At 42.0% G+C, this 15,719-nt stretch overlaps 1 protein-coding gene across 3 annotated transcripts in view; it reads right to left on the bottom strand.

Moving 5' to 3' along the window:
• LOC142932865 (A-type potassium channel modulatory protein KCNIP2) overlaps positions 1 to 15,719 on the bottom strand; it is an 81,846-nt gene that overhangs the window by 50,238 nt on the left and 15,889 nt on the right. The gene's annotated exons all lie outside the window — the stretch shown is intronic.

Here is a 15,719-nt window from a genome sequence, read left to right as displayed (position 1 = left end):
GTCCACATCTGGTAAAGTACTCAAAACCGCCTCTGTGGTCATTTCTTGCTACAGTAGTTGTCTCCAGGACCATATTTTACCAATATGACACACACATACACACACACACACACACACACACACACACACTGACTCACAAGGTGAAAACAATACCAGTGTTGCGGCTGGTAAATATTATGAAAGATCAAGTTTGTGTGTCCGTGTGTTGCGAGGGACAAGGACAACATAATGATTTACTACAGATTTGGAACCGGTGCAGCAGTCTGTGCAGGCTGCTGTGTGAGCACAAAGGCCCACAGTAATGTTGGAGGGCAGTGACACTGACACTCCACTCCACTCAAGTATCTGGCAAAGACACACATACATTTGTCTTTTAACACTATTTATGTTGCAGGCAAAAGGCACCAGCTGGTGAAACCCACTCAACATTCTATTCACAGGGAACATGCCACTGTGGAGGGAAGGAGAGGAGAAAGGGAGGCGAGAGGAGAAAGGGAGGGAGGAGCGAGAAAGAGGCACAGGTGGAAGCACTCGGCTTCAGGGACTTAAATACAAAGTTGTCACAGAGCTGAGACAGACATTCTTGGCCCTTCAACCTCTCCCTCTCCATTTGCATATTTGTGTGAAAGGTTTTGCCCTCTTAGGGTCTGTTACAAACTAGCTAGTGTGGATTGGAAGTAGACAATAAACTATAAGGGTGCCATAAATAGGATTTTGAGCATTAACATAGTAGCAAACAACTATTTGCTATAAAAATATATAGTGGAGTAATGTCTACCTTGATGAGAAGTCGCTCTCCGGCTGTGTGTGTATCTGAGCTTCTTCTTGCTTCGTGTAAATAGCCGGCCCGGCTGCGTGTGCGTGCATTTAGTGCATTTTTGTGCATGTGAGAGCGCCCCACTGGCTCGCTCACAGTCAGCAGATGACACCATCCCAACCAATGGTGTCGTCGCTGAACCGTAGCGCCCACCCTCTAGTCCCCCCCCCCCCCCCGGTAAACACTGTTAGCTCGGTCAGCACTATTGCCATAATTTGCACTGTAAGTACTGTTTGCATCATTAGCTGCGTGCCGCCAGCTGAGTCATCTCCATGTTGAGAGCCGTTGAGGGGCAATAGAAATGCTCCCAATTTCCTATATAGCACTTTTAATATATTTGATCTGTCTCCACATGAATGCGTCATTCAATTGAAAATGAACATGATACGCAGATTGTTTCAGGGATGTTACACATTTACAGTTAAACAGAACATAACGTGAGGTAACTGAACAGCTAAATGAGCAAAGCAATTATCCGTATCAATGGTAATGGACATTTTCTGCTTATGGAGTGTGGCAAGTGTGTCCCGCAATTTACCTGATTATTTATACCCTCCCCTTTAATGTGCTGTGAGGGCTCTCCAAAGCTGCAAGTATGATTTATTGTGGAATGGCACTCCATAGTTAAGTCAGTGGGGATCAGGTTTGGGAAAGTATAGCTTTATTCTATAATTGAAAGTTGAACTCGGATAAACTAGATTGAGGAAAAGTGGGCACAACCAAAAAGAGAAATTGCAGCATCTCATCACAAAATAACTCCTGCAAACCCTCAAACATCATACAGAAGATAGATGACAACACTGGAGCATCAGGAGCTTTGCTAGCAGATGTGTCCTGCAGTCTATCAGCATACGGTACGGCCCTAATTAACAGTCGAAGCTAATCTGACTCGTTCAATAAGAGCAGTGTTGTGTTTCAGCAGGTATAAGACATGTGCCATGTATTGTAATGTCACAGGTTGAAATCCAACTCACAAACTTTCTCACTGGACACGACATCCTTTCTTGAGTCCTTGAGTTCTTGAGACAATTTTGACATACTTACACTTCACTTGAGTATTTCTATACTATTTTATACTGGTACTGTACCAGGAAGCAGATTTCTGTTAGATTTCTGAACTCTGTTAGATTAATACTAATAAGCACAACACTGTAGCCATTGGCTGTCCAGCAGTGCAGATAGCAAACACCAGAACATAAGCTCCATGACGCTGCTGCCACCTGCAGGCAAAAATCTGCAGAGCCACAACTCCGGAGGAAGTCATCTGGCAGGCGCACACACACACACACACACACACACACACACACACACACACACACACACACACACACACACACACAATATACAAAGTAACCAATGATGCATGGCTCTTCCAGCTGGGAGGGAAATATGAATATTAATTAAAAGCTGTTCTAAAGATGAGAAGGATATAATTATTTGTGTGTGTGTTCAAGTATGTGCGTCTGTAAGCATCTAAGGACCGGGTTGCCACACACGTACAGACCTTACATGGTTCCTTCAACCCCTGTCAAGAGTGGACAACCTTTTATCAGGGGGCGTGTGTGCGTGTTTGCTTCAGTAAGTATCATGTCAAATGTCAAGAGTATACGACAAAGTATCCTGCTCCATCTGCTGACATACCCCTGTAAACCCATGAATACATTTGTAAATATTTAACACAGAGAAACACAGATCTGAAATAGCAGTGATATCTACTGGTTTGGTCTTAGAGGTACAACTCCACCAGATCAACTCCACCACTCACTCTGGGGTTTACTGTGTCCTGTGACTTATGAATAGTTGGCTGTACTGAACGGTGTAGACCAGTAGAGGGCAGTTACAGACCAGTATAAACCATAGCTGCTGTAGGTCTAAAACAATATCTCATGCAAACTCATAATCTTCCCTTATAGCATGAAATGAAACAATTTTCTTCCTACCTTCCATTTTATGGGGCTCATAATGCCCTGCAGAAAAACTAGATTTATAAGAAAGCAGCGAAATACACACGAAATTATAAATTTCAATACTATATATTATACATTTCACCAATGCATTACCTCCACTCTGAATACGCTATTGTGGAAAGGTTGGCACCCACTCCAAATTAATATTTTAGTACATAGATAGCAACATTTTATAGCTTGGGTATGACTTAATACATAAATCTTAGCAAAGCAATTATTGGTTCGATTTTTCTTACATTAATGTTGGCACCAATTTACGCCTGTCTGCTTTTATATACAGTTAATTATCTTGTCTACAGAAAATATAGCAACAGGGTAATTGAACCATTAGAAGAGTTATATATGCAGGAGGGTATATGCAGAGATATTCACTGGTCTGTATCGGCCCACAGCTTTACTGATTTAAGATTCAGACTTCTGCTTTGCTCTTTACTCTGGGCATCAGACTGATCTTCCAATCTGTATCAGTTCAACGTTGTGATGGTGAAAAAGAGCTGAAAGGTCACGTGTGGTGAGAGATTTGTATAGCGAGTACAGGAATACAGGAAGAGGAATTAGATGATACAGACAATTAATTAATAGCAACAAAATAAATTGTCACACTTGCAATTAATCTTTGGCCTTGCTGTGGTAAAATATAAGCAAAACAATAAATATGAAACTCAAGCCATGCCTCTGCTCCACACCAACACACCCTCTCTTCTACTGTTCTCAGCCTTTATACCCCGTGGGAGCGTATTCCTTTTCGATAAAGCCAGGGATGAAGCTACTACTGCATGGAGGATGAGGAAGGAAAGGGTGACGGACCCAAGGGAGACAAGACTGACAAATGAACAGATAAGCAAGAGGAATGGATTACTGGGCCATGAGGTCTACAAATAACCCACAGGGGAGATTATGTGATTTCCCCATTGATTTTATCACCAGGCAGGCAGCAAAGTCAGCCGAGCCTGACGTCGGAAAAGAGGAGCACCGGCTCACATGCTGCTACCTGCTCCTCCTTGAAGGCATCAGGCATTCTGCGAGTGACAAAAGGTCTCTGATATTACTTAAGTGCCTGTGTCGATGTTAACTCCTGCCATCACCTCGCCTTTGCTACATCTTGCTCCACACCTTTTTACATGTTATCATCTAACACAGGAGCTCTGTAAATCCTCTGAAGCCTGTGTCTCCCTTCCTCTGGCTTTCACACCCAACCTCTTGGCTGCTTGACTGCTGTTCTCCTCCTCCTCCTCCTCCCGCCTCTCTCTCTCTCTCTCTCTCTCTCTCTCTCTCTCTCTCTTTCTTTGCCTGTCTGAAGGCAGGCAGCAGGTGTTTTGTGACTCGAAGATCTGAGAGCCTCCCGAGAGACGGAGCCCCTCTGAACCAGGCTGCCTGTGTGGGAGGAGGAGGGAAAGTCTACGCTTCCATTTTCAGAGTCGGTCTTCTTCTCTGCAACAGGAGGGAGCGCTTACCGCCCCCCCCCCCCCCCCGGACCACAGTCGCACCAGTTCAATACAAGTGTGTGTGTGTCTAATCCATGTTGTTCATGTATGTCTTCTGAGTGAGGAGCCTTTTTATTAAGAGTCGTGGGAGCGACTTGCTGCCGAGTTGAGGCGTTAACAGGGAGAGAGGCAGTGTGGGTGCACGCATGCAATGACTGATACAGCAAATGAAGAGTGGGGGAGGTAAAGAAAGAGAGATGGAATCGTTTTTTTATCATGTCCATTCTCTGCATGACATATGCAGATAACACTAAAACACACTACGACTTTGCAGTTTGCACTGATTAAATCAAACCTTTTTGTGGTAACCCAATTTCACAGCAGCCCACTCTCTGACCTAAAACTAGGTTCAGTGATGCTGACTTAACACTATACAACAGCTCTCCTCTCCCTCCCTCTCTCTCTCTCTCTCACTCTCCATCTCTCCCTCCCTTCCGCTGTCCCTCCTTGATAATGTGTTGACTTCTTTTTCACTGTCCCTCTCTCACCTGCTCATCTTGTCTCTAAGACCAGCCTGTAAGAGATCCGCAAATGGCCAATTTAAAGAACATCCTCTATTTTACCAACCTTGATTCTGTATTTAAATATAAAACAGTCATGGAAACGGCATATCTTCCCACTCGTGGGTGGGTGACTAAAAATATTAAGTGCAACATTTGTTTCTGTATGAAATAATTCTCCCTCTGAAAACATCTTGCCTGGCATCCTCTGACTTGCTCATGTTTGCTATGTTTTTTAGAGATAATTACTTAATGTATCAAAAAGTAGTTGTTGATTGCCGCCCTTCTTTTGACTTCAGTAGTCTCGTTCTTTGCCCACCAATTGACAATTGGTCTAGAATAGTGCATGCTTGGAAGAGATGATGGAAAAGCATCTCCACTTTCCTTTCCAGGTCACTGCCTTTGTTTACATCCCAATGCATACAATATATCTCACCGTCAGCTCATTCAAAATAAATAAATTCTCAAGTGTACTAACTTTGTGCGAAACAACCTACCTCTGTCATTGAGCAGACAATGTACATCATGTTAACCCACACTATGTTTTAATGTGCTCAAGGCGAAAGCATAAAACGCTTACACTGTACAGATCAAAGGACCTGGTCACAACCTGGATCTCACACTGAACATGAACACAAAACCCCTGATCAGGTTTGTCCTTTGACAATTCCAATAAAGTTTTTTCAAACTAGACGACAACGTCCTCAAACATATTGGAAAGAGTTGTTTTTTTACCACCACGTGGTAAATCAGATGGTGGAGCAACTCACACTGGAAGACAACTGACGGAAATTTTAGACGTATCAGAAATCGCTGAAATCTGGACGTTTTCTAAAGTTATTTGGATTCGAACAATTCAGGTTGAAAAATCAGAGCTGCTGTGCCCCCTGTTGGTGAGGACAGGATCCACTCGTAAGTTATTTACTGTAGGAGTGAGCATAAAAGGAGTCGGGACACTGCTTAAGTTGTTGCGGACAACACATCCGGGGTTCCATTGAATAGGCTTGAGCCCTTTTGGTTACAGGTTGGCTACTTCATCCACTGCGACACCCTGGTGACCGTGTGTTTCCTCTTCATTGCCAGCCTCTGTTACCCTCATGGCTTCTTGTCAGCCATTAACTAGGGGGCTCAGTCTGGTGTGTCTGATGAGGACAGCTGCTGGGTTAAACGACCCATCTGTATCTAAATGATATAATCAGTCCTAATAGAACGGGGACAGATCAGTCCCATTGCTGTCAGCCATCAGAGGACAACAGGTCACCTTGACTGGGATTTAGTCCACCAGATTGGAAATCCACAGAGAGACTCGCCGAAAGCCGTGCAACTGCCTATATTTGTGTTTGGGAATGCGTGCGTTTGTGATATTTGGTTACGTATAAAGTGTCAGGAGGGTGGTTTGTCTTTCAACAAGCTTACAGCAACTCTTTGCTCAAGTTCTGTGCTTCAGCGCAGAAATTTGAAGGCTGCACCAGAACATGAAGGTGTGTATGGGCATTATTGATGGGACCCTAACCCCGAGGGGGTAATTCATCAAAAAGTGTTGGTGCAAAGGTTATACAGGGCCTGAGAGCATGCCGAGTCTGAGCAGGGTGGTTAGAGGGACTGCCGTCAGAGGCCACATTAATCCCAATACAGCCATTTACGTTCTGCCAGAGTCCCAAACCTATACACCTTCCCACTCGCTGACAAAATACAACCAAACACCTAAGAAAAAAGAGGGAAAAAAATTCAAATACTTTAACTTCTTGACAGCTTCTCCATTTGCACTCATGTAACATGAGCCCCATTTGATCCTCACTAAGTGCACTAATAACAGCTTTGATCATGACAAGTGCGGTACTTACACCACGCTACTATAATCACCAACTCTCCTAATGTAATCCCTCACTTCTCTTGACACCTCCTAGCTTTCTTAAGGAGCTCTCTCAGTATGTCTCTCCTGCCGCCGAACTTTCCACCTCTCTCAATCCAGCTCACTCGCACGCTCTTGGTGGGCTTCTTAAGTGCCGTCTAATGACACTGGTGTGATGGGTTTGTGTGTGTGGGGGGGTATTCACAGAATCTGAAACAGAGATCCTGGGGAGTGAAGCAATGGAAAATAGTTTTTCTTTGTTTCTCACTCTCTCTCTCTCTCTCTCTCTCTCTGTGTCTCTGTTTCTCTCACCATGTGGGCAGGGAGCCAGGGGTGAACCAGGGTGAACTGCAACCCACTATAACAACACAGTGATAAAAGACCAGACACTCGGCAGACTCTGCAGCATGTAGACAGACCTGACAATATAAACACTGACGCGCACTACACAAACATCTTTCACAGAATAAAAAATGAAGTTACAGTTGTATTGATTAGAGGACACTTAACTTGTTGCCTGTAGGTTTTCTCCCGCAAGCGGCTCATCTATCCTCCATCATTGTAAACACAACTGTTATGTAAGACACAGAGGACAGTGAGTATGTGCATGCGAGTGGGAGGGAATGCTAATGTGAGCATTGGTGTACAGTATGAGTTCTCGCATGGAGTGTATACTTGCATGTGTGTTTGTGTAAATGAACAGTAACTAAAAGGAGCCCTACTTGGTTAAATTCCCACAATCACCCAAAGGCTCATGGGAAATCAGTGGGCGGACAGGTATGGATCGGTGACAGGAGGAGGAGGAGGAGGAGGAGGGCGGGTTGGGTTCACTCTTTAACACACTTTAACGCTCTCCTTCTCTCTGTCTCTCATGAATTCGTTCTCTTCTTCTCTTCAAAATAACTGGACCTGTTCTGAGTGGTTATCTTCTTTGCAAGTTCAACAGTTACACGTCTCTCTAAACACCTGAACTGATGATTATCTGTACATACTGTGGGATAAATACTGCTCACACAGTTTTGCAAGGTTTTGACAATGTTTAGGACGGACGAATAAAGATGTTTTTCTTGTACTCTCAATGCAAGTTCGTACATTTGAACATAAGATGAAACATTGTGTCTTATTATAACTTCCTTATGTTTAAAATTACTGTAAAAAATGAGTGGAATATTTGACCCATATGTGATAACATAAAGTCTACTTCCTCCAGCAACACACCATACAAATATGCCTTTTTTATGAGTTTAGGTGACATTTCAAATCAATGCATAATGATAGTGGTATAAATGTGTCTTTAATATGTTGGTAGTGGACTCTAAATAACTGCAGGTGAACTGATGTTGTTTATCAATGTATTCTGGCGCACACACAAACAAAGATTGCATTTGTGCTTTGTTAAATGTACGAATGAACGTGTTATAACAATACATTAAACCAGGGTTTATGTTGGGGACACAGACCACATGATCAGCCAGCACACCAATCAGACAACACGTAAACGTAAGCAGCCATTTCTTTAATGCATTCTCTCACTGGTGATACCCTGAGCTGTAAGGAAACATTATAAAAAAGCAGCTCAATTCCAAAAATACAAAGAAAATAAGCTCAGCTCTTCCTCCTTTCATCAGTCGCTGTGACAGGCCTGTGTATTTGATGCTTCTCGGAGACAAAGAAACAAAGAAACATAAAACAATTATACAAAGGTCTCGTCAAACCGTGCAGCAGGTAGTGAAAAAGTGTGTGCTTGTATGTGTGTATGTTGTATTCAAACATCGCAATGACATTATAGTTCTCATCTCTTCTTTTTCCCTTCGTTCCTCCTCCGCTATATGGGGTGGGCAAAATAACGGAAACACAATAAAATACACACCGTTTGTCTTTTTGTGACCATTGTTCCTCATTGTCAGTGCAGCCTTATTGTGTGTAGCACATGTATCAGCAACAGACACTGCAAACTTGGTAATCTGGAAAGGGCAACCTGTGAGAATTATTTTCATTTTGACTGCTTCGTACTTCAGAGTTCTCTTTCGTTTCCTTGTAATGTCAGTCATAAAAATAGTGGTTGTCAGACCTCTATTAAAGCCGACACATTCTGCTAATTGGTTTTCAAATGAATATGGCACACCAACGACTAATTGTGATTTACAGTCTCAATCACTGCAAAATAATGTAATGCTCCAGGGGATAATATGGTGATTTATGCATTGCAAAGGAATACAGTTCATAATAAGACTTGCACCATCATTGACTAAAACAATGTCATATGCTTAACAATTCAACAAACTACAGCCTTTGACAAGGTCAATCAAATTTAAACATTACTTTATCAATTTAATTATTGGTTCCTGCAGGCATATGTGCTGCTTTACATTAGAGTCTATTGGTTTTTCTGCTATATTCTCCTTTTCTGTCAGCACTGCCTTATAATACCTTCCTGCATTACTCTTTCACTTCTTCTGAAATATGAAGCATGTGCTCCTCTCTCCTGCTGCTCGCACTCTTTTATTCTGCACGGGTGACAGAAGAGAGGAAGCAGCATGAGGTGAGACATGCAGGGCAGCGTTGGAGAAAAAGAAGCTCTCAAGGCTTTCCTTTATCTATAATATATAGAGTGGCTGATATTAAATGCAGCCATGCTGCCCCTTGTTCCCAATTCACTAAGTATTCTGGCTGAAGCCCTGCCGAACCATTTCATTCCAAAACTCTTCAAAAAGTACTTTTCCCTATGAAAAGTCTGGGCTTTAACCATCCTAAAACAAAAAAAAAAGCTTTGGGTTTTTCCTCTCTTGTGTTCATTTATCCATCCCCCTCTTATCGACCCATCTCTGCCAACCAATTTTGTCTAATACACCCACCATCTCTGACTCAATCTTTTCTCTCCGTCCTTATCTTTCTGCTTCTTAAGTCTCGACACACGGTTTGGAGGGAGGGACGGCCAAGGACAAGGAAAGAGAGAGACAAAAAGGCAACAGTGGGGGGAAAAAAATGGAAAAGCAGTTAGAAAGAGAGACATAGGAGTGTCTTATTTAGATTAGGCACATAATAAAACAGAGGAGCGTTCATAAAGAGCTGAAAAGATGAATGCTGCAGTGAATAACATGAAACTTTGAGCCGTCTGTTGCTCTCCTGTTGCCTTTTTCATTCTTAAATGATTCAACACATACAAATACTGTCTGTCTGTTTGTCTCTGAAAAGGTAGTCTCGATGACACACACTCATATTCAACAATAACAAGAGGATCTTCTGATCCTGATTCTGATTCATGCACAAAGAGTGAGGGCCAGGAGCTGGTGAGAAAAGTGCTCACCCACACACCCACACACACACACAACCATCCTCAGAGGATGTCCGAGAGATCTATATCATGGTTGATTAACCAACCTCAGTATTAGCAATGATAGAGGACAGTAAGATATCCTGTTTGCGGATTGGCATATTGCCTCATGGAGAAACAATATAGTGTGACAGTCTCCAAACAACGATGGATAAGGAGAGCTGTCGCTGCAGGAACAACTGCTATTTCTATATTGCTGAGGTGACATGTTTACTGGAAGGGATGGCCAAGGACAGAGGACCACAGCACCAAGTCACTTCATGATACAGTACATATCATATTGGATGGATTGCCATGATATCTTGAGCAGACATTCATGGATCTCAGATGACGTATAGGACTTTGGGGACCCCTCTCTTCCTCTATGTCACCATGGGGTTGACATTTGCGATTTTGAGTGAAATGTCTTCACAACTATTAAACGGATTGTCATGAAATTTGCGTCACACATTCATGTCCACCTCAGATTGAATTGTAATAAGATCCCCAATATTTTAATGACCAAATACCTGCAAATCTTATGCCATTTCCATTTGCCCATCAAAATCTCCAAGAGCCCGAGTTGATGTCTTTGTCCCACAACAGTCTACGACCCAAACAAAAAAGCCACAATCTGCACAACTGTGGAGTTGAAAATGACTTTAATAATCAACAGATTGTAATCTTCTAATTCTGAGGCGGAATTTGTTTGTTTTTTTAGCTGCGTAAAATTGGCTTTTTAAAAATCGTAACTAAAAATGCAATTCTCACCAAACTACATTCACAGCTGCGTCGTTATTGTGTGATCCGTACAATAAGTTCCCATGTGTGCAGATCAGGGAGGTGGAGGAGGGGATGGTGTGCCTCAGCGTCAAAGAGTCTTTTGTCTATTCATGCACTGAAGTCCCTGGTTCCCACCCTGTGCCTGGCGGTGGTGATAATATACGGCCTGGCCGACAAACTCAGAAACTTTGTGGCCGGTATACCTGCCCCTACGCAGGGCTCTCTGCTTTGCCCAGGTTGGTGCGCGCTGCCTGGCTGGTTTCTAGGGATGATTCACACTTTATTCTGAATTAATTAATCGAATATGGAGGCACTCTTTGTCTGACCACCTGTGTATTTTAGTAATTATTAATAAAAACAACACTGCACACTATGGCTCATCTGCTGTTAAGTATACACAGAGTATTGTGTGTCATGACAGCAGTAAAATTGAGCATACTGCGATTACATGTGCCTTTATTGTATTTTTGCCAAAACACAGGCAAAAGTCAAACAACTAGTATGTTGAAACTGAAGTACCATATATGTGTTAAAAACTCACACATACTGTATGTACATTTATGTAAAAAATGTTGAATTAAAAAAAATGTATACTACTTCTACTAATAATGATAATAACGTGTCATTCATTGACAATTCTTTAAAGAAAAAAAATTGTTGTTAATCATTGGTGCAGTTAACTTCATACCTGTACAATTAAATATCAGCTGCTGGCTATTGTAAATCTGTCAGTATTTGCTGTGTGTGTGTGTGTGTGTGTGTGTGTGTGTGTGTGTGTGTGTGTGTGTGTGTGTGTGTGTGTGTGTGTGTGTGTGTGGGACTTAAGTACAACATCTCTCAAAATATAAATAGATAGCTTTTGCAGTCGAGAGTAATAGCAAGCGACTCAAACACTGAGCAGCTAACAGGATCAAACCATGTGTGTGCGTTTGTGTGAGTAAGTGTGAACTTGTGTTTATGCGTCCCTCATAAATCCTGAATGAAGTTTCTATTATTTCCCGTATCTCTCGGGATGGATTAGTTCTATCCAAACAGGCGTGCACCCGAGCCAACACACTCAAATCTCAACCAAACACGCACACGCATGCATACATACATTAAGACGTAAAAATTAGTGGGCCAATGAGGAGAAATGACAGCAGAGAGATGCTCAGTGAGAGAGGACAGGATCCAGTAAAGAGGGAGTAAGTGTCAGACTTCTTACAGCGAGTAAAACTGTGAGTGTACAGTAAGAGTCTACAGAGTTTGTATTAACAAGTTGAAGCTTTAATGACAATGCAAAACCTAAGTGAAAAAATGCAGCATGTAGGTGTGTGGTTCTTTATTTTGGTGTCACAATGATTATAGTTTAAAAGGCAGGAGAGAAAGAGCAGAAGTATGACCTTTGAACACAAAGGCCATTATGCCACCGACTGTACTTTGTGTGGGGGACAGAGTTTCTCAGACTTCGCCGTCTTGTTACTTTGGAGATCAACTCCCCGTGGAGCAGTTTCCTGCACGCTGACTCCATAGCAAAGCATACTGTAGTGCAGTGTAGGAGGAAATGGAAGGGAATAAAGCTTCTAAATGTGACAAAAAAGACCTGCTGTGCCTCTCCATGTGCATGCATGTACAGTTGGCGTTCTCACACCTACTCATACCGTTACCATATATTGGATATCGGGCCGATACAGACTCAAATAGCTGGGTCGGGTATCGGTGACATTAGGTTGAATCTATTCAGTTCAATTCTATATGTATATACATTATATACTAGAACTGAATTGTAATTATAGTTAATTTTGAAAATTTTAACCAAGTTACTGATGCATGATTTATTATCTTAATAGTATACAACAATACAGTAAATGTATATTTATTTGTTACATTTAAATTTACAAACTAAATTGATGTTAAGCTTGATGTTGCCTTACACAACATGATCCCAGTCAATTCCACACTGATATCTGACCAGTACTAGGTACTGGCAAACACCCAAAGCACAGGTTTCGGTATCAGGACTGAAGTCCTGAGTCAGATCGGTGCATTCTTACTTATAGATCCGGATAATATGTGAAATACCGATATGAATTAAACACAAAGCATAGCTGAATTTAGTAAATATGTTTAGGATCTCCTGTAGCAGATTTTACATCATATTAAAAGTTATTATTAAAATGATTATTATGAGAAGTTTTTATGCAAACGTCACAGCCGGCTTGAGCTGATGCATGAGCGGATTCTGGCAAATATCTCTGCATGAGGGAGTCGGGGACTGAGCACCAGCGGGGAGTCTGAAGTCACGGGGTGGTAGTGTTGGGTCCCTTATAGACCAGCAGCACAGAGAGTGAAGGACAGGGGTGGTGTATAAATGGGAGCATGATTGTTGCGTCAGCTCACTGTCTCCATTTGACTTCAGTAAACTTCCAATAACAGTAATGCATATTATTTGGAAGAGATATGAGGAAATAAAAGTTTGTGCATTTTTTGCCACATATTATTAAACAGGTGCGTATCCTGATAATGAAGAGTGTGAAATGTTGTAATCCTATTATGACTATAGCAGCCGATAAACCTAGTCTCTATCAAACATTTTATTAATTTCAATAAAATCTCCTCCAGGTATTTTCATTTTCAAATCCCATTCATCCCTCCACTAACCCCAGATAGATTTCAGCTCTCAGATACCCCAGAGAACTGGAAGCCAGAGCTCTGCCACAGCCCAGCAGGTGTTCAATAACAGAGCTAATGTGCCTCCAAGCTGTTGGCTGCAGCTGTATCGTCCTTTTTCAAGGGCTCGAAGCGCACGCAGATCTTCTGTTTTGTTGGTTTTCTGTCAGATTTAGTCTGCTGGTCAGACGGGCATTAGGGATATGATGAAGTGGGTCCCACACCTCAACCCTCAAAGCCACGAAGCAGCTCAAATCAAAGCCCGGGTGACTTTGTGCCAAGCGTATAGCTATATACGTCTGTGTTTGTTTGGGCGCAGACTGTCTGTTACTGAGGGGCCGCTGTCCTGTTGTTTACATTGCTCCCTCACTCGTCACACAAGGTTAATTGTTCAGCTGACCTTTATCCAAGCAAACACCTCAGAGACATTGCAAGCCTGGCAACACCTTCAGTATGGAGAGGAAATAAATACACACACAGCGTATGTGTGCGTTTGCTTAGAGAGCCGACACTGGCCTAATCTTAGAGTTTGTTATGCAGCCATGAAACGGCCCAATAGATGGAATTAGATTGTTTGACGTGTCGACCAGTCAAAGTATTAAACGTGGCTGGATTTTTGCCATCTGTCGGGCTTCTGTGTGTTGGTAGATGGTTCTCTTGATATAAGGCTGAATAAAGTTATTATTGAAGAAAACGTTAATACCGTGTGCCCATGTGGACATATTTGCATGTCAAAGAAATAACCTGAATAATTAAACAGAAGACAGACACTTGATATCCAAATATCAGAAAAAACAACAGGAGGAGGAATATTACAAGCTGGGACACTTCAATCTGACTATGCGTTCAACAACGCGGCACAACCCAGTCCCTACCTCAGGCAATGCTGAGAGACAGAGGGAATGAATTCTGTTTATTAAACAGAGGTTCCAGTGGATTGCAACCGCTGCCTCTTGTGTTCGGGTAATTTGAAAGTGACATGGAGAGCAGCATAAACAAAGGCATTACTGTCAGCTACGCCACCACAACCATGTTAAGACCTCACGTTTATTAGAAAAGGCCAGAGTACAGCGAAAGTGATGAGAAACTACCAAAGGTTTGTGTGGGCTTAATTAGGCAGGTCTGGGCGAGCGTGTCTGAAAAACAAATCTTGAGAGACAGTCCGATTACTACCTTCAGCTGAGGCAAAAAGTTGGGCTTTTAAAAACATTCACTGGTCTTTTGACGGTTTGAGGCAGGGTTATTATCTTAAACTAAAACTGAAAAAAGCAGTGAAAAATATTGTCGTTAACTAATAAATAAGAGCAATATCCAAAAAAACTCAAACCAAACTGAGACGATGTTACTGGTCAAATAAGTAGAGTAAAATCAAAAGATTTAAACATTATGGCCGTTCCTACACAGTTCTCCAACCACTTATTTTGTATGAATATATACTATGAAACGTTATACCTGGCCCTAACAACAACAAACTATAACTACTGGAAAACTAAAACTAAATATAGAAAATCAAAACAACTGAAACTAAACTGAATCTAGCAAACACACACAGTGGAGTGTTTAGCAGCTTGAGAAACAGATATTTTTCTCAGGAATCAGTTGAGACTAAAGCAGAGCTTGAGCGAGACTGAATATTGGTAGCGCACAATGGTTTATCTCAGCTGGAAAAAGCTTCATGGAGCTGCAGAGTTAGGTGAAAATGTCGAGGGTTCTGTCATTATGAGTGACCACTTTCAATTTACACGCAGCCATATGATTAAAGTCATGGGATTTAACGTTGATATGAATATCTTGACTAATGCAGCACCATGTTGGTTCTGGCAGAGCATACTAGTCACGCACAACATCATCTGATCGGCATCAGCTAACATGACAAGCTCTAGCCCTCGCTCATGAATACAACCACTGATGTGCTGAGGGGTTTAATGCAACGCGTCTTACTAAAGGGAAGGCAAGAGATCCCTCAGAGACCGTCTATCATGTCGAAGCTCCAAGAAGGAGAGATGGGTATATTTCATGTTTGCAACGCACATGTTGGTGCTGCTGCATGCTTTGTCTTTAAGGTACAGGCTCCAGGAACACCGATGGCTGCTTCACAACCTGAAAATCTGTGTTACATACTTTATTTATCATTTTCATTTCTTTTTTTTTTTAATTTTGTTTAGTGTTGTCAAAAATAGTAACAATACATGATGTCAATTTCAACCATCCTTTCTAAAACTCCACTGCAGAAATAATTGGTAAAAAAGCAGGATTTATCTGAAAGGTCAAGGAGTGTCCAGCACTACTGCCCAATGTCCACTGCAGAATATAATAAATAAACAAATAATTAAACTATCAAAATGCAATCCACA

The sequence above is a fragment of the Anarhichas minor genome, unplaced genomic scaffold (genome assembly GCF_050575085.1).
Source record: "Anarhichas minor isolate MPS153535 unplaced genomic scaffold, ASM5057508v1 ptg000058l, whole genome shotgun sequence".
Lineage (NCBI taxonomy): Eukaryota > Metazoa > Chordata > Actinopteri > Perciformes > Anarhichadidae > Anarhichas > Anarhichas minor.
Note: the sequence above shows the minus strand (reverse complement) of the source record. Positions and strands in the feature narration are given on the sequence as shown.